The sequence below is a fragment of the Sarcophilus harrisii genome, chromosome 2, assembly GCF_902635505.1.
Source record: "Sarcophilus harrisii chromosome 2, mSarHar1.11, whole genome shotgun sequence".
Lineage (NCBI taxonomy): Eukaryota > Metazoa > Chordata > Mammalia > Dasyuromorphia > Dasyuridae > Sarcophilus > Sarcophilus harrisii.
Genome location: NC_045427.1, coordinates 513236498 through 513256783, shown reverse-complemented (window position 1 = coordinate 513256783; position 20286 = coordinate 513236498). Strand labels below are relative to the sequence as shown.

The 20286-nt window shown below is 38.9% G+C and overlaps 1 protein-coding gene across 1 annotated transcript in view; it reads left to right on the top strand.

The window, feature by feature from the left end:
• Positions 1 to 3533: 3533 nt before the first annotated feature.
• Positions 3534 to 20286, top strand: part of THSD4 (thrombospondin type 1 domain containing 4) — an 850332-nt gene continuing 833579 nt past the window's right edge. The window contains exon 1 of the mRNA XM_031955286.1: positions 3534 to 3811. The gene's annotated coding sequence lies outside the window, so the exon portion shown is untranslated. The remainder of the gene's footprint in view (positions 3812 to 20286) is intronic.

The following is a 20286-nucleotide window of genomic DNA, read 5'->3' as shown; positions in this document are numbered from 1 at the left end:
AGGGACCTGACAAGTTATATTACAAATCACATATTCCTAAGTCCCAATTTCCCTATCTGTAAAATGAATGAATAAAGCATGTTTGGGATGTTTACTATGGTATAAAACATTGTTCTGAGGGCAAATAACAAAATAAGATAGTCCCTTTGGTCAAGGAGCTCTCATTTTAACGGAGAGACAATATATATGGAAGGGTTCAGTTGCAAGTTAGATGGAAGGACCCCAGTGTCCTTTGGGTGCAGCAGAAAAGTAGATGATCATACCTTTTATTTATTGTCATTAAAATCATAAGAATTTCTGATATAGAACCATTTGATAAAGCCTAAGGGCTTTGGTTACACAAACTTTCTTTTCTGGGTTTTCAATAATCATGTTTATAGCACATGCAAGAGCAGTTGCCAGGCTGTATCTCCACAAAGATTGCTTCCCAGAGTGATGGCTCCAGACATTGGACTGGAAGCATTGTTATTCATAAGGCTCTTGGGGTCAGAGTTCTGGACTGATTCCATCAGGATCTTAGGGAAATTAGTGGTCAAGGTGCTGGTGACAGTTTGCACTATTTAACACACTGCATTCTATCTCTCTTGGGGTACCCTAATGCTTCAGCTAGGTTGGTTGTCTGTCATGTAAGTGGAAATTAAATGTCAGTTGTTGGGGATGGTTAGGGAGAGCTGCCTCCCTATCTGTCTATGGGTGGCAGTTGGTCAGCACTTATTGCTAGTGGTGATGAGGAGGGTTGGTCCTTTCTCTACAAGGATTTCACTTCTTGTTGATAGGTGCAAAGTCTGGGCTTGAAGTACATCTGACAGTCTGAGGATCACCCACACATGTATGTATGTATATATATATATATATATATATATATATATATAAAATAGTATCGTTTACTGTTGGAATATTTACAAATTGTTAAGTCATTAGAGTTGATAGAGACAATAATTATCTAATTTAGCATGGTTCAGTATAATTAATCTGATCCTACAAGGAGCTGTTATGGGCCAGAACTTGAAACAAGGTACTAAGTACAACTGATAGATAATAATGCTTGTGTTCACACCTCCCTTGAAGTTCTTAGAGCCAGAGAGCACTCTGGGAAATAATCCAGAATCCCATTCTCTCAAAGGAAGAGTTAACCTTTGGGAGATAATTTTTTATATATAGAGGAAGCTCTTAGAGCTTCAGGAGAGTTACTTGGGAACATTCCCAGGGGTCGGAGAGGAGCACTCTAGGAGGAAGCCTACAAGCTCTATCTCCGAGACAAGAGAGATTCATTGCATCTTCCACCTTGGTGCTGTCTGGAGGCTGAAGAAAGCAGAGGCAGAAGCAAAGGACAAAGCTGCAAGAGCTCTTGGAACCAAGCAGAGAGATAGGCCTCTGAGCTAACCGGGCTATATTGAAGGACACAATAAAAGATCTGAACTTTTATCAGCTGGCTGCGATTTTGGGTGATTATTTACTTTCAACTAAAACCAAGGCTGCTTCCAGAAAACCTCCCCGAGAAACCTGCTCTCCCAGAGAGAACTATTATTATTTTAAAGAAGAAGATCACCAACAATTTACTCCACAGGACTATTGTAAACTCAAAAGAGATAATATGTAGTTAACTGCTTTGCAAGTTTAAAAATATTATATAAATGTCAGTTAAAGGTAGTATTGTTATCTCCCTTTGATTGGAGAAATTAGTATAATTAGAAAATTCCCAATGTGAGAGTAAATGAACTATGGGTCAGAGATGGGAGTTGAATTATCCTGAGTGGCAATTGATTCATGACATTTCTTTGTTCAATTTACCTCAGAATCCCTTTTTAGGTTTGTGGGCAAGAAATAGTAAATTAATCAGTAATAACTAAGTTAAGAGAGCTCCAAAAATATGTGGGGATCTGATTAAAATTTATATGTAACTTCTACTGAGATCTGAAATATCTTATAGTTTGTAGGATGGTTGTCATCAATTGATTTGTAGTTATTACTGATAGTGATCTCTCCCTCAAAAGAGAAAACATAAATACTGGAGGACATTGGACGTTTCCCCCCCTCTCCTCTCCTGATTCAGTAGAAAATAGTGCTCATGCATCAAGAAGACTGAGAATGTTAAAAGGCAGGTATTAGAAAATGGTAGAGAAACACTGGGAAACTATGAATCAGGCTGATGCATCACCCTCCTAAGGAGAGAGAGCAAGGGAGGGAGGGAGGGAGGGAGGGAGGGAGAGAGAGAGAGACCGAGAACAGGAATTCTTCAAAAGGATTAGCACCCCCCAAATGTCACCAAGATAGCTGGAACCCTAGGAGTCATTCAGTCTTTTCCCAACACTTCTTGCACTGGCATTGCATGTGATAAGAGACCATGGATTTGAATGAGCTGATCTCAGTTCTCTTCTGTTCCTTAGAAAGAATTACAAGATCATAGCTTTAGTCCAAACTTGGTAATTTACACAGAAATAAATTGAGGTTTTACAAAGTAAACTGACTTATTTAAAGTCATGAGGACAGAAAAGTACACAAAATAACAGGATTTGACCATAGAGCCTCCATCTTCCAATCCAATGCTTGATCTAAGCTACTTCCTGTGTGAACTTGGGCAATTTGTTTCATCTCACTAGGTGTCATTTTCCTCCAATGTAAAATGATCTATAAGTAAATGATCTTTCAATTAGAAAATATTTGAACCCAGAACCTCTAGCTTCTTTCCTCTCTCCTTCCTCCTTTCTTTCTGACTTTCCCTCCCTTCCTTTTTTCTTTCTTTTCTCCCTCCTCTCTCCTTCCTCCCTCCCTCCCTCCCTCCCTCCCTTCCTTCCTTCCTTCCTTCCTTCCTTCCTCCCTCCCTTCTTTCCTTCCTTCCTTCCTTCCTCCCTCCTCCCTCCCTCCCTCCCTCCCTTTCCTTTCTTCCTTCCTTCCTTCCTTCCTTCCTTCCTTCCTTCCTTCCTTCCTTCCTTCCTTCCTTCCTTCCTTCCTTCTTTCCTTCCTTCCTTCCTTCCTTCCTTCCTTCCTTCCTTCCTTTTCCCCTTCCCTTCCTCTCTATCTCTCTCTGTCTCTGTCTCTCCCTCCTCCTTCCTTTCCCTTTGTCTCTCCCTCTCCACTCCCACTCTCCAAACACTTTTCAAGCATCTAAACTATGTGCCAGATACTGTGCCAAGCACTTATTATTATTTTACAAAATTATCTCATTTGATACAACAATCCTGGGAGGTAAATAGCATTTGTTATTCTCATTTGACAGTTGGGGAAACTGAGGCAGACAGCAGTTAAGTGACTTGCCTAGGGTCACACGGTTAAGAAGTGTTTTCTCTGCGAGTCACGGTCATCCCTTGAGGGAAGTGGAAAGGGAAGGGTCTTTCAGGGAGGGAGGAGGGAGAGAAGGGAAAGCTCTGGCCCCTGAGCCACAGTTTTTCTTTGTGCGTTCTCAGTCACTGGGGTCTACAACTCCTCTGGCTTCAGTCCGCCGGGGATATCAAGGAGCGGACGCCCTTGCCCGAGCCGGCCGCCAGGGGGAGGCAGGAGGGGGCGCCTTTTGACAGCGGGAGGCCGGGGGAGCGGGAGAGGGAGGAGGGACAGCACGGAGGTAGCCGGGAGCGGGGATCAGAAATCGGGAGCCGGAGCGCAGCGTGCCTGACCCCGCTGCCCGAGCAGCCGCAGCCGGAGCCGGGCCGGCGGGCACAGCCGGGGCCAGGGCGGGGGGCCCATCCGTGCGGCGGCGGGCAGCGCTTGCCGGGCTCCGGGAAGCACGAGGAGGCGCGGCGAGGCGAGGCACGGCCAGGCAGGGGAAGGCAAGTCAAGGCGCGCCGCTGCGGCCGCTCCCGACGCTGACCGCCAGGTGAGCCGCCCGCCCGGCCCGGAGCTCGCGCCTCCCGCCGCTGCCCTCTCCCCGCCCGGTGTCGGGGGCCTCCCTGCTGGGCGCTCCCGCCCGGGGTCCGGAGGAGCGCGTGTGCGCGTGTGTCCGTGTGTCCGTGTGTCCTGTGTGTGAGTGCTTGCGCGCGGCACGGGCGAGTGGGTGTGTCACCTTGGGTGCCCGGGAGTTTGGGCTCCGCGATCTTGCTTCGGGGCTGGGGGAACGCGTGCGCGCTTGTGTTTATGTGCGTGTGTCTTTGCCCCTGTGGGTGTCCATTCTTTTATTTTTCCTCCCGTGCCCCGCGTCCCTGGAGCTCGTCGGTGCCTTTCCTCTGCGCCTCCTCTCAGGGGCTTTAACTTTCAATCAAGTTCAATCAGACTTGGCCGGTCTGGCACAATCTGTTATTCTCCGGTTCCCGGGCAGGGTCTCCTTACTCACTGCAGCCCTGGCCCGGAGAGGGGATGGGCCTCAAACCGCCGGCTGCAGGCTGAAGCAGACCCTGCCCACCCAGCCCTCGGTTCCCGCCCGCTCCACTCCAAAGGCGTCCCTGCGTGCAGGGGATGGGGCCGCCTGTTCTCCTGGCTTGGGGAGAATTGCGCTGGATTTAGGTATAAGCTAACCAAGATCCACTCTAGGGCCTCCACGATATGAGGGGGCCTCTTAAAAAACAAAAAACAAAACCCAAACAAAAAAAACCTGGCTTCCAAAAAGCCTCTGTTGCAAGTGTGTGTTACTTTCGGCTAAGCTGTACAGTCAGCTCTCTATGATGTTCTGGATCTCTTTTCACTGTCCGTTCCAGCTCTGATGAGCTCTCCAAAGTTTGTTTCAAAATATCTGCCCTTCTTATGCCCTGTTTTAGAATTGGCTCCAGGAAGAGCTACTTTTGTCTTCAAACAATTTAACAGTTTATTTTTAAAATAAAAGTTTAGTTTCCTATGCAATTCTTCAGATCTAGCTCGCTCCCTCTGTGAATGAAGCAATCCATTTGGGTTTCCAGGAATGTGCTTTAGAATATGAACCTCAGTTGCCTCATCTGTAAAAGAAAGGAGTTGGATTAGACCTGTAGTCTTTTAATACATGTAATTAATGGTGATTTGTTTTTCAATTTACTTATTTAAGGTGGTATGGGCAAGTAGTCTTTGACTTAGATGGGTTTTGTTTTTACTTAATGGAGAAGGAGACAATCAAATGCAGTGGTCTTTGGTATACTATACCCACACATGCCTTTTGATACTACTTATTTAATTTCTTTGAACCCCTCTAAAATGTCAACTCCCAGTTCTGCAATTAAGCAGTGAGATTTAGGCAGGAGAGAGAATCCCCTTGAATGGACTGCTACAAAATAGGCTCCTGCTACAAAGGGATTAGGGCTCGGGTTCTTAACCTTTTTTTATGTCAGGGACTCCTTTGGCAGTCTAGTGAATGGAATGTACATCTTACCATTCTAGGAATGGAAATGCTAAATTTCAGTTAGGAAGGAGTTAGTGAAAATAAAAAGTGTAACTTTTCCTATCTAAGTTCACAGATTCTCTATTCATGATAAAGAACATCTAGATTAGGGATAAGGCTTAGCATGTGAAAGTCCATCTCCCTGCTTTGTGACTGCATGGGTGGAATCGTCCACACTCCTCACTTCCAGCTCTTGAACCCCTGGATCCTGTCAAGGCTCATCTTCAATATCACTTCCTTTAAGAGATATTTTCTTGATTCTCTGTTGTTAGTGTCTCTCCCACCTCTTCCATCACTACCTACTTATTTTTTTATATATTCTATGTATAAATTCTATGTGTGTGTGTGTGTATATATACTGTGTGTGAAATACTATCTGTTAAATTACTGTATTTCTCAGTTTAATGAAGGATCTCAAGAACAAGAATTGTTTCACTAGTGTGGTTGTATTTCCAGCACAATTCTGGGCAATTGATTGTTGTGGATTATTTGATTGATGAAATAAAGCATCTTTTCCTTAGACATTCAAAACATTGAATCTTTATTATTGGCAAAACAGGCTAAATACCATGGGGAATCAAAAAATGCAAATGACATAAAAGCCCCTGTTTCAAAAGGTACGATACAGTTGGGAAGATAACGATATGTATTCAAAAAGTTATTAATAAACATGACAGTTATAATTTGACAGTGCTTTATATTGTGTGCAGTCCTGGACTGAGCATTAAATGAGATGCTAAATTTAGGTAAAAGATAATCCTACTCTCATGGAGTTTACAGTCTATTAGGGAAACTAAGACTAATGAAAGTAACTTTAGTATATAATGTCCTATGATGAAATGAGAGTGGTACAAAACAAAGCAGAGTACCTTATAAGGTCTGAGAGCAGAAAATCAATAGAGGAAACAGGGAAGGTTTCCTGAAGTTTGGTTTCTTGGCAGTTTGAGCTGACTTTAAAAAATAGCTAAGAATTCAGCAAGTGAAGAAGAGAGAGTCTTGGTACCATTTACATGTCATTGACAAAAGAGTGATGTAGCAATTCAGAGGAGAGGAGCAGCTATTTGGGCTAGCATGATAAAAGAAATAAGGAATATTCAAATATGTAGGATTTGAGTTGTCTTGAAGGAGATAGGGAGGAATTCCATAGGTGCAACAAAGGTTCAAAAGTGGGAATTATAGGCATGTTTAGAACATCTGGCTGGCTGGAGTGGTGGATTTATCTTGGGGAGGGGAGGAAAAGTGAGATAGAACAAGTCAGACATCAAATCCTGGGATCAAACTGTGAAGATTCTTAAATGTTGGACTAATGAGTTTATCCAGTTGATGGGAATGAAAATTTCTGAGAAAATTAATAGGAACAAAGTGAAGTTCGAGGAAAATTTATTTGGGAGCATGGATTTGATTAGAAAGACTCTAGAGATTGATAAAAAAAATTAGGAGATTATTTCAATAATCTAGGCATGGAATAATCAGGGTGTAGAATGAGGTACTAGCAGTAATAAAATAAAAGGATAAGACAAACAAGTGGCTCTACAAGGAAGAATCAACAGGACTTGTTCTGTTTCACCTTTCTAGTTCTATCTCATCTTTCTTCCACTCCTATTTCCTTCTTTTCCCATCATGTGAGATTTTATGCTTATGATTTGTAAAGGATCATTTAATCCAGCTTCCTCATTTTAGGCTGATGAGTAAATAGACCCTGAGAGGATATGGGACATGCCCAGGATCCTTTAGTAAATGGCAGTGATAACATTTGAATTGAAGTCCTCTGACTCCAAGTTTAATACTATATGCTACCAAGCAGTTTTATGGACAGAGATAGGGAAATTCAGGAATTGCAGCAGGTCATAACTCATTTTAAAAATATTATTTTGGTTAGCTTAGTCATATTGAGGCGACTAGGAGTAGATATCCAAGTGGAAATGTCTGAGGTATTTAAAGGTGTGGTGGTGTTTATGATAGTTGTTGACTGCTAGAGAGAGGAGTGATTTGTGATTCATTGGCACATACCTGATAATTTCAAATAAGGATAGTTCAACTTTCTAAAAAAGAATAATTAGAGAAGACCCAAAGGGGAGAGCTAGTCTCCTCCAGAGCTTTTTTCCTTTGCATTGTGTCATTCCTTGTTTTTTTTCTGTTCTCTTGTTCTACTTTCTCTCCTTTTCCTGTGCTTTTGTATAAATGCAGAAAGAAAGTTTTTGCTTTAAAATATTTAATGTCCTTCTGGTGAAAACATACCCTGTTATTTTTTGCATCTTTTGTTCAGGGTATCAAAGTGTCTTGGTCTATTTCCTGGAAGAGAAGCAGCTTCTCTTTGGGTATAGGATGCATTTGCTCTATGCACACTGGTCAAATAGGCTTTAAGATGTTCTCCCCTCTGTCTCTTCTTTGGCTATGGCCTTTGTTTCTTCTTTTTCTTTGATTCTCTTCTCCTTTCTTCATTTCCTCTTAGCAAGCTCATCCACTCTCCATTACTTCAGTTACTACTTTTATGCAGATGACCCCCAAATCTGTATCTCCTTCCCTAACTTCTGAGTTTTAGCTCTTCATTTCTGCTTTGAATATAGGACATTGCCACCTGGATATGTCATTGATATTTTGACATATCAAAGAATAAGCTTATGTTTCTTCTTATACTTGCTCCTCTTTTTGTCTTCAGGGTTTATGTCAATGGTACTACCATTCACCCAATTTTTCATTTTTTAACTTTCTGTTTCTTCTTTTCTCAGTCTCTCTCAACACTCATATCTAATCAGTTACTAAATCCTGCCAGTTCTATCTCTGACCCATTTCTCACACCTATTTCTATTCTTACTAGTCCACCTCCCAGACTGTTGTAATAGCCTTCCAAAAGGTCCTTTCACCTTCAGAAAGCTGGATTAAGTGATCCTTTCACCTCTTACTCTCTCATTACTTCAATCCATCAGTCATATTACTGCTAGATTAGATTTCTTTATGTATAGTTTTGGCCCTTCTGTTAAAAATTTGTCAGTAATTCCTTACTGTTTTTGCAGTAAATTCAAACTATTTTGCCTGGCATTCACAGCCCTCCACAATCTGGCACTGCTTTTTGGACTTAGCTTTTTCATATAACTCTACTTCATTCACTTTCAGAATTCCTGGGCCTTGCCATCCACTCTGGAACTGTACCTAAGGAGTAATGTGATTTGTCATCTCTTCTGATTGAGCCAATCCAGATTATATTCTACCCCCTAAAATTCTGATCCATCCATTAAAATCCATCTAATATCACTTGTTTTCTGAAATCTTCACTGGATATTTCTTTTTTTTTCAACATCCTTTCCACTGAGACTTCTGAAGTGTTGTCTGAGCATTTCTAACTGAAAGCTTCATGGAGGAGATGATACTTTAAGGGTTATAAAAGAATTCCTAAGTGAAGAACAGGAAGGGGGAAAATGAAAGAAGGTATCCCAGACATAGGTGATGAGGTATGAGAATTGAAGGTAACAAAGATTTCTTTCCTACCCTTCCCCCCAAAGATTAAAGGGGACAAGTTTACATCATTGGGACATCATGAACAAGGAAGCAGGAAATTAAAGGCTGGGCGAGTAATATGATTTGGTTGAAGCACAATTTAGCTGGAAAAAAGTAATAATACTCAGGATAAAATGAGGAAATGCATGTAATTTGCATTGCAAACTATGAAGTTCCATTCTTGTGAATTTTCAAAACATTTTACATAGATTTCTATGTCAGTCCTTAGTGGTAGTATGAAATTAACCTAGCAAGAGAAAATAGTCCTAGATTGTAGATTATAAAACAAAAAAGATATATTTTGAACTGATAGTAAGAGATATATATATAGAGATAAAGTAGTTCAGAGGATGGAGATTAGGGGAAAGGACATTCTATGCACAAGAAAGGAGGATGTGTTAAGGGAAAGTATTGTTTATTGAACAAAAGAAGCATTGGATTTGGAGTAAAATGAGTTTGAATCCCACATCTGATCCTTAGTAGTCATGTAATATTGAGTAAATCTTTTAATCTCTCTGTCTCAATTTTTTTCATCTGCAGAATGGGGATAATGATAGCTTATAAAAATTGAACAAGATATTCAAATGAAATGAAAACCAGTTATTAAGCACTTATTATGAATTAAGCACTGTGGTATAAGGTACAAATACAACAGAAAAAAACCAAGGTAGTTTCTACTGTCAATGATCTCACATTATAATTTGGAAAGAAAAGACATATAGGAATATTTAACTTTAGGACAGATGATAAATCACAGTGGTCTTTAGGATTCAAGGCTACTGAAGATGGCAAGACTTAGGGATCCTAAAAGTGTAGTGTTGGAAAGCAGAAGTCCTGAATGATAAAGGGATAATGACTACTTTAATGGGAGGTAGGCAAAATGCTTTATGATAAAGGATTATATATATTAGGTAGTTTTATTATCAATAATATAGTAAGCAAAAGCATGAAAAATAGAAAGCTGTTTGGTGAAGAACAGTTTTGGATGAATAGACTACTTCATTTCTTTGTGGAGTGAATTGTTCCTTCCTTCCATTCTATTCTAAAAAGTCAACTTGTCCTTTCAGTGAGTGTGGAGAGCAGAAACACTAGAAAATGGATGTGTATTATTACATCTTACCCTTTATCAACAAAATCCTCAAATCCTAACTGTACATACTTTTCAAGATTATCAGACATAGTATAGTCAGGAGTTGCCACTATAGTTAAAAGTAATATTTTTCAAAATATAAATGGACCCCAATTTCCAAACCACCACTATCACCTCCTTCATCTCAAAGTCTGTGATAATTCATTGACTATCATTACCCTTGTCCAGAGCTTTTCCATGGCTATTTCTCAGATACTTACAAAGGTCTTAGAGATCTAAAATCTTTCCTTTTGGTAAAAGCACCTCCAACTTGCTATTGAGCCCAGTCTTAGCACCTGACAGGTGCAATTTCTGAGATGCTGGTGAATCTGTAGGCATGTGCTGGAACCAGCTTGAACCAGCTCAAAGGCTAATCATTAAAGTTTCAGCGTAAGCATTTAAACCTTGGAACTCAGCAGAAACTACACACCAGGACTTGATTTATTGTTTGTTGATTATCTGGATTTAAGGAAGGGTGAATATTATTAAACTTAAAAGTATGAACGGCTTACATTTCTCCCCCAGAGAGATGGCTGTTAAGCACTTACCAGCACATTCCTGTGGATACATTTCTTAATGTTGCATTATATTGGTAGAAAGTATACAGACTGGTTTTGGACCTGCGTTCCAGTCCTGACTCAGATAATTGCTAGCTTTGTAGTTCTTGGAAAGTTATTTCACCTTTCTGAGTCTTAATTTTCTCTTCTACAAAAAGGTGTTACTAATATTTGCACTATCTACCTTGAAGAGTTGTTGTGGGGTAAGGAATTTCTAAATCTGACAGCATCATATAAAATGTATATAAAGTACATAAAAAATTCCTTACGTAAAAGTCAGCACTTACCCTGCCCTGGCTCCAACCCGCTTAGCAGACAGGGAAAGATCTGTGATTTCATCATCCAGGGGAATTCCTTCCAGCAGCACAGAAGGCAACATAGAACATAGAGGTTCCATGACTTGCTGGGCTGATAGGTGTCGCACGCTAAATTCGAAATCAAGTGTTGCTAGCTCTAGTCTAGGACACACTTTCCACTGGACCACCTCATTGCCTCTCCACCTCCCCCAATCAACTGAATGATAAGAACATCTAGCTCACTCCATGCTTTCCCTTTTTCCTAGGAGGTACCTCAGAAAAAGAATACATGAATACAGTTTTCTTTTAGAGTTTGCTTTGAATAGTGGTGCCTCATATTAGAAGAGTAGGCTTTTACTATTACGTTTAGGCAGCGTTAAGTGTCTTTGTCTTTGTCTGAAATACTTTTTGGGGACTTCCATGGCATCTTTATTAGGGTTCTTACCTGATACCCTTTTTCCTAGGGCATGGCTTTGCTGGGCAGTTAACCAAGCTCAACACTGTTTATATCTTGTCTCTGAAGGGTGTCATTCAGCCAACAGGCCTTTGGCACCCGTGTGCACTCCTGGCTACAACCCAGCTCTTCACTGGCTGGCTGCCTGCATGTTTGGGGGCCTGGTCATCTCTTAGGACAGATGTAATGAGTGATTAACAAGAGCTCCATCTAATCTGCTGCCAGGGAAGAGGAAGGGCCAGTAGTGGGCTCCCTACGGGTTGTGACCTGTTCCAGGTGGGTTTGGAATGTACCCAGGGCAGGATGGGGATTAAGACATAAAAGGAGAAAGGAAAGGAAATGTTAACCCTTTAGGTTAAGGCCCTTTTTAAGCTCTGGCAGTAAAAGAACATGATATTATCTCTGCATCTGCAGCAACTCTTGTTTGGAGGAAAAGTAGATTTTTTTGTCTTTAATTTATGACAAGGATAAATTGGCATGTGATTATGGTTGGAGAAAAATGTCATTCCCTTTATTTTTCCATTTTCTTAAAATCCCACTAAGCTGTGTTATTTAGTAGAGGGAGGAGAGAGATTGAAAGAAACAGGTTTAATTTCAAAGGAAAACTGATAAATGAGATTCTCAATAATGACTTTATCTGTTTCCTCCCTGGAAACCTTCAACTCATATTGAACAAGTTATAATGTGGTTGACACACTTATCTTTTTCTTTAAAGTTAGTGCCTGGGTTTGTGTCCTTTGGGACTATTATATTTTGGAAGGAGATTGACTGAGTTTTCAGAGCTCATCAGGACCCTATCTTTAGCTTTGGTTCACTGGTCTCTTTTCTTAATCAACCATGGCCATCTTCCTCATACCTGCAGTTCTAAATCCCAAGAATATCTTCTAATTTCATGTAATTGGAACTACTTTACAAAAGCAGTATAAAAGAGAGCAGAGGGCTAAACAACTTTTTCCTTAAAGGTTTGTCTCTCTCATGATCATAAATGCAGATCTGGATGAGAGGCCATTTCTACCCTCTGCTTCTCCTCCTCCTGCTGCTGCATTCAACAGATGAAGAAACTGAGGCTTGAAGGAGAAAAGTGACTTTTCTAAGGTCACGTGGTAGTAAGTGTAAGAGGCAGAATTCAAATCCAGGTTCTCTGACACCAAAGCTCAGAGGATGTTTCTGTTATTCCATGTTGCCTCACTCAGAGTCTCTAGTGTTGTAACTTTTAAGTCCCTAACTTTTATGTATCTTTTCTGCTTTGACTTTTGAGATTTAGCTACCTTTTCCACCTTGCTGACCACCTAATTGGCTTGCTGACTCTTTGATATCCAGATTTTTAGCTTCTTTTTCATTAAAGCATAGCCTTGTTAAGGTTCTACCTCTGATGCTTATTATCCACGTGACCTTGGGAAAGCCACTTCCTCTCTTCAGGCCTCAGTTTCCTTATATGGTAAATGGGGATGGGGGAAGGGGTAGAGAGTGAATTAGATGACCTGGAAGAGTTTATTTATTTTTTCCAAATATGTGCAAAGATAGTTTTCAGCATTCACCCTTGCAAAACCTTCAGATTTTTCAGATTTATTCCAGATTTTTCTCCCTCCCTCCCCTATATTTCTTTCCATAGACAGCAAACAAGCCAATATAGGTGAAACATGTGCAATTCTTCTAAACTTATTTCCATATTTATCATGCTGTGCAACAAAAATCAGATCAAAAGGTAAAAGAAAAAAAAAATAACAACAAAAAGGTGAAAATACTATGTTTTTATCCACCTTCAGTCTACATAGTTTTTTCTCTGGATGCAGATAACTGTTTCCATCACGTCTATTGGAATTGTCCTGAATCACTTCATGCTGAAAAGAGCCAAATCCATCACAGCTGATCATCACATAATCTTGTTGCTCTTTGGTTCTATTCATTTCACTTATCATCAGTTCATGTAAGTCTTTCAAGGCTTTTCTGAAATCAGCCTGTTCATAATTTCTTATAGAATAATAATATTCCATTACATTCATGTACCATAACTTATTCAGTCATTCCCCAACTCATGGGCATCCACTCAATTTCTAGTTCCTTGACAATATTAAAAGACTTGCCACAAACATTCTTGCACATACAGGTCCCTTTCCCTTCTTTAAGATCTCTTTGGAATATTAGCCCAGTAGTAACACTGCTGGATCAAAGGGTATGCACAGTGGCCTCAAAGCCACTTGTACCCTGTGCATTTATGTCCTGAGAAAGCAATAGACTCTGATTGAAGTAATGAAAACTGTTTTGTCTCCTAGACCTGTTGCTTGCATTGGACCTGACAAATGCCTGCTCCCTTCTGGTTTTGGCCTCTTGCCTGACCAGGTTTATATACACCTACCTACATCTTCTCTGGCACAACAGATTAAAAAGAAAGACTTTTTTTTCACTTGGAGGAGAGAACATTTGAGTGAGAGGAATCATCAAGTCCCAGAGCTGGAAGGGACTCACGGGTACTCTGGTCTAACCAATACTAGAAGCATGAATCCACTTTACATACAGCCTTTGCTAAAAGATTTTCCAGTGACAGTGAACTTACTATCTCCTGAAGCATTAGCACATTCTATTTCTGGACTGCATTGGGGGCAGACTATTTTTCATTATTTGAAACAATGTCTCAGCTTCCTTATCTATAAAATGGTTATAATAACATTATCTCACATGGTTGTTGTGAGGATCAAGTGAGGTAATATATGTAAAGAGGTTTGTAAAACTTATTAAGTGCTATATTGGTGCTATTATAATTGCTATTGTTAAATAATGGAAGAAGGGCTAAAAAGTTTGTCTAATCTCCTCCATAGGGAAAAGGACTTGGATCTGTAATTGCAAAGATGGGGACTTTTGAATGAGGGCACTCCCTTTACCTATGCAGGTTAGAATTTTCTGTGCAACTTAAAATCTTAAGGAGTTGCCTAGCACATTGAGAAATTTGGTAACTTACTTAAGGTTGCATTGTCATAAGAAGGCAAGATTTGAACTCAGGTTGGCTAGGCTCCAAAGCCAGCCCTCTAGCCACTAAATAACATTGTCTCTCTTCTATAGAGTTTTAAAAATAGGTAAATATCATCTTAGCCAAGGGTATACAGAATAGTCTGGATACAAAGGAATGGCTGAGAGAACTGTTTTTGATTTTGTCTGATTCTGTAAATGGCAGCAAACTCCAGCTTTTTTTTTTCCTCCAAGATGCCTTGATTTGTCATCCAGGTGCTCAGGCTGAGCCTACTTGGCACAGGATAATGTCTTGGCCCTGGATGGAGACTAATGGGAGAAGTCCCAGAATGGTGGTTTTGGTGGTATGGACCACTGCCCGCACAAAATAAACTGGAGTACTCTGAAGTCATCCTATCCACAGGCCACCTATATATATTTGTACTGAATTCTCTTATAGTTGGAAGAAATATAGAAAAGTACAAACTTTGCAGACCCTTTCAGCCTTTATGGTCTGATTGATTATTATGGGCTGATGGAGCCAGTGTCTCTAGTAGCTTGTATTGATTGGTCATTCTTCCTCAGTAATATTTACATTGTGAAATGAAATTTGAGTGCTGCTTCTAGCTTCCTTTTCTTTGTTCCTTTCTATTCATCTGTATGTTCCCCTTTATACTTGGGTCAAGGGACACTTAGGGAGGAAAGATTTTCCTATGGTAGTGGAGATATGTCCCTCAGGTATGACACTGTTAATCCATGTTTCTCAAAAGTAAGCCACACAAATTCCAATAGACTTGTGATGGTAATAGTCATCTGGATTCAGAAGAAGGACTGTGGGAACTGAATGTGGATCACAACATAGTATTTTCAACATTTTTGTTGTTTGCTTGCTTTCTTTTTCTGTTTTTGTTTTTCTTTTTCATCTGATTTTTCATGTGCAGCATGATGAATGTTGAAATATGTATAGTAGAATTGCATGTTTGACCTATATTAGATTGCTTGCTGTCTAGAGGAGGGGGTGGGGGGAAAAGGGAAGGAAAAAAATTTGGAGCACAAGGTTTTGCAAGGGTGAATGTTGAAAACTATCTTTGCATGGATTTTGAAAATAAAAAAGCTATTATTAAAAAAAGAAAAAGTGATAAAACAACAACAACAAAAGGAGCTACATATAGAAAGGGAGGGAAAATCCATTACATTTACATTATAAATCTTGAAGTATGATATAAGTAAAAACTACTATTTATAGGTCAAAATATTGTAAACATTGTTAGGCACAATTAATAGTGTTTTTGTTCCAAAAATTATTTTTTCTTTCTTACAAGAGAGAGTTCAATTTCAAGATGCTGAGGCATGGGTGAGGAAGACATGGAGGAAGAGAAGAAGGAAAATATTTCCAGAAGGGAAAACGTATTGCTAAAATATATTTTGTTGAAAAAAATCCACTAAAAAAAAGTGGGTCAAGTCTACCAACATCTGTCTGGATTAGTTTCATGCACCTAAGGTTTCCTCTAGTTGAAGGGTTCTCAACTTTTTTGTATGATATTAACCCTTTTGACAATCTGGTTAAGTCTACAGATATCTTTTCAAAATAAAATTTTTAAATAATTGAAAACAATGCTGAATTTTAGTTAGAGGTTGGTGAAAATAAAAATGCAATTTTTTTCTCATTTGAGTCCATAATCTCCACTCCTACTCCCACCTACATCTATGGATCCCATGTTAAGAACTCCCTGCTGTAATGCAATCTATATTGGAAGCATTTATTGACACTCTACATTCCTCAGCATGTGGCAATCTAGCTAAGTGGCCTTATTTTCATGGTTGTCTTTGAGAATTGCTGTAATTCATTGATTCATTTAGCAAATAAATATTTGTGAAGTGCCTATGATATTATACTCTATGTAAGACTTCACAGTCATTTCCGGTTCCCTTTCCAATGCCTTTCTAAAAAAGTCCTTTTCTGTAACTGAATAAATTGTTTCCCACTACATATGTTCCGAGATTATTGCTTATAGTCAGGACTATAATGATGGTTATTAAAATTTGTTAATAGAGAAAATTTATTGGAAGGCAGAATTTTTTCCCCATGGTCACTATTTCATACTTGCATTTGAATAATTCAGATCCTCTAATGGTCCTCTGATCATGGGAAGTACTCAGTAAATATTTGTGCAGTACCTGAGTCAGTGGGGTACATGGCTTTTGACCTGTCTGGCATTTTGAGGGTTAATGCAGTATGTCTGATTTTAACTTTCAGGGATTCAGAGGGTGGGAATGTAAGACGCCTTTCCATAAGTAAGGCTGATGTTTTCAAAGGCGATTATGACATTGGAGTTCTTGGTTTTCCTAGATGCTTTTCCTGTATTTATTGGCCAGACCTCCCATCTTGGGCAGACTGTGCTCACATTGTTTGTAGTAGTGATGGCATGGAACCATATGTACTCTGGCCTGTGGTCTGGCAGCATATGAATGTAGCTAGACGTTAACCTTTGGCTGAGGAGTTTCAATTCAATTCAGCAATCATTTGTTAAATGTTGCCATATACTGAGTATTGTGTTAGATACTTGGGAGTAGTATCAAGTTTAGATAAGATATATTCTCTGACTTGACAGAGCCTACAGTTTAGGAGGAGTAGGAAACACACACAATATGTATCAGTTTATGCGTGGAAATAACAATAATCCTTCCTCTTTCTGCCATCCTTTTGGAAGAGATGGTAGAGAAGTATAGAGAGGCATGAACTATGTAGCCATAGGCAATGAACTATAGAGAACATGATGCTATTAATACAATATTTCATTCCCTGAATGCTATAGGCTGCAGGCATATAGCAGAAGGGAATCAAGTGGGTGCTGCTGAAAAGAGATTTCTAAGAGATGGTGATGAGGGAAGTCAGAGACTGAACCTAACAGGCAATAGGTGCCAATTGAAATATAAGCAGCCAGAGTGCTTGAGTCAGACTTGTAGCCTGAAGACCAAAATTAAAGAAAGCAAGAGCTATTGAATAGGTGAGGATAGAAGGAGTGAAGTTTCAAACCTAAAAGACTGTCAATTAACTGTGACCAAGGCTAGGACCTAGAATTAAATCTGACTCCGAATTACCCTGGGACCTGTCCAGCAGGTCCGGGAGTTACAGGGATTTCGTTTAGATCAAGCATTCCCTTTTAGCAGTCTATGAAACCTCTGGAAAATAATGTGTTAAAATGCATAAAATAAAGTAATAGGACTACAAAGGAAACCAATTATATAAATATATAAAGAAATAAAATTAAAATATAAAAAAAAACCAAGCTCATACATCCTAGATCAAGAACCTTTGCCTTAGATTTTCCCAGTTGATATTATGACTTTTAAGAGACTGAAAACTATAGGAATAGGAAAATGAAAAACATAACTCACCTGGAGATATGTTGCATTTCATATTGTTTTGACAAAAGTTTTGGAAAATGAGTCCCTTCTCTCTTCACAACTGACCTAAATAAAGATGCTTTGTTTAAATCCTGATTGAAAGCCTCAGATTGTTGTGAGAGTATAGTTTAATGCTCTAAAAAAGAGAGAGAGAGAATAAAAACATGTCAGGTCATGGTTATCTTAGAGAGATAACCTGGATAGAGGAAAGAACTATGGGAAGATTGTAGAGAATATTCTTAATTATTAAGTCTGCAATACTGAATTTAAGTCTGTACTAGTTATAATACACAAATAATACATGATTAATGCTTCTGAGATGCAAATATTTGAAAGTTAAGAGTAGAAATCTTAGTTATCTTCAGGGGAATAGAGGATGGTGGTATTTGAGTTAAACTTTTTAAATCTGAGAGTTTCTTCACAATGGCTTTCATTTTCTATTTCCATTTTTTCCAATCTATTCAAGTCCCTCAGTATCTCCTATTTGGACCATTACAAATGACTCCTAATTATTTTTTCTACTTTCTTTTCTTCTTTCAAGCTGCATGGAAAGGTATTGAAGAGAGACCAAGTCATAATCAAGTGAAGATGCTAGGTACACAGAAGACAATTTTTCTAAGAACTTTGTCAGTAAAAGAAAGGAGAGAGAGCAGTTTCAAGAATAAGACAACACTGTTGATTTGCTTTTTGGTGCAAGACAAAAACTTTGTATTTGAGGAAATGACTTTTAATATGTCTATTCTTTGTAGATATACATATTAAGTATATGATATGAAATGGGGCAGCACTTTAGCTGTTCTTTGTCAGGGAGAGGCTTATTTGTCATTTCTCCCAGTAGAAATAATCAGAAAGCAGTAGATGACAGCAAAGAGCATCATATGGCTTTAAAGAGGCCAAATACTTAAAGCCCCAAAGATGGTAGTAGAAAATTATTCACTGGATGGACATTCAGCAAAGACACCTTGACAGGATGAAGATATAACATTCAGCATAAATAATTCAGAGTCCAGAATAAAGAATACTTTTGTGTATTTCTTAGAGCTGTCAATCACCATATTTGTCCAGGCAAATAGCAAATGCTAGATTATGGTAGGCTAAAATTGTCTATTAAATCTATTCTTTTAACCCTTTTCTTTTGGTGTTAACTTACAATCCTTTACTCCAAACAACTATCTGACTTGCTTCTGGAAAATTCATCTTAACTTTTGTTAAATCCCTTTTCTCAGTCTATGTCCTCAAAACACATTTCAGAGAACCTACAGAAGCTGTGGGACCTCTTAGGTCCAAAGATGAACCATGATCAGCATACAGATGAACCAAATGGCAAGAACTAAAAGGTTTAGGTGAGGATATCAGGGTCTTTTCCCCTTTTATTCTGCCTTTAATAGCAAAAATTAAAACATATGTATTGATAGTGTTTTGTGTCAGATTCTAGTAAGTACAAGTGTCACTAGTCTTTCCATATAGAAGAGCCACCATGGCCCACTCCATAAGCCTTCTCTTCTTCAGTTAAACAATTCTTCAACAGATTCACATATATCATGGACTTTAGTCCTCTCATCATTTTGGTCACTTTTCCTCGGATTCATTCTAGATTTTCAATATTCTTAGTAAAATAGGATAACCAGATTATCCAGATATAGTCTGACTTGGGAAGACTTTAGCAGAACCACCTCTTCTCTTGATCTGTATGCCTTAAAGAAACAAAGAAAACAAACAAAAAAGAACTATATATGATTTCATTGATAGAAAAAGCTTCCAATGAGTAAACTCCATCAATGCAAATGAGCACATACTCTGAAGCTTGGAGTCTTGGAGATTTGCCTGGGGCACTGAAAGGTTAACTTTCTCAGAATCAAATAGCTGATATGGGTCACATGAAATTTGAATTTACATCTTTCTCTCAATATAATCTAAGATTATATTACTTTATATGAAGTTTTATATCATCTTGTTGATATAGTTTGTCTGCCACTAAAATTTAATTTTATTGTAGTTTTTTGTTCAGTTACACCTCTCTCATCTTGTATTTTACAAATGCACCAACATATGCACTCACAAATACTTCTTTACTTTTCACTTACTATATTTGAGCTCTGGTCTGTTGACTCTTTCCTGAGAGTTCTCTTTTCTCACATAGAGGCATTTATGAGCATAGAACTATGACATCCAGATACATAGCAATTAGCCCTCACAAATCTGTATTTGAACACTTTTTTTTTTCTTTTTGGCTTTGCACTCACTCAATAGTATTCTGCTCCCATAAGTCAATTCTGGAATATTATACCTGAATGCACATCCTCCTACTCAACCCCTAGTATTTTACTTTCACTTTGCACATATTTAATAACTAATCCATTTTCTCTCTTTCTTCCTTGTTCAACTTTATTCACTTATTCTCTAGTCTGTATTCGATTACAAAAACAGTCAGTGACTGGTGTCACTGTACGGTGTACGACTGTGTCAAAATCACAACCATCTTAATGCTTTTTTTTAAGCCAGTTTCTCTTTGATGATCAAAATAAATTTCAGAATTATAGTTGCTTTTGTTACTCCCTGTGACTTTCAAGAAATGAAAGTATCATGAAAGCAAATCAAGAATGTATTTACTGATTGACTTTTGTCAGTAGTTCTAGAAGGTGTTCAGATAGATGATGGCATTAGAAATCATCGAGACCAATTTGTTTCTCAATAGGAATTTCCTTTATAATAACTTTTACAAATGACCA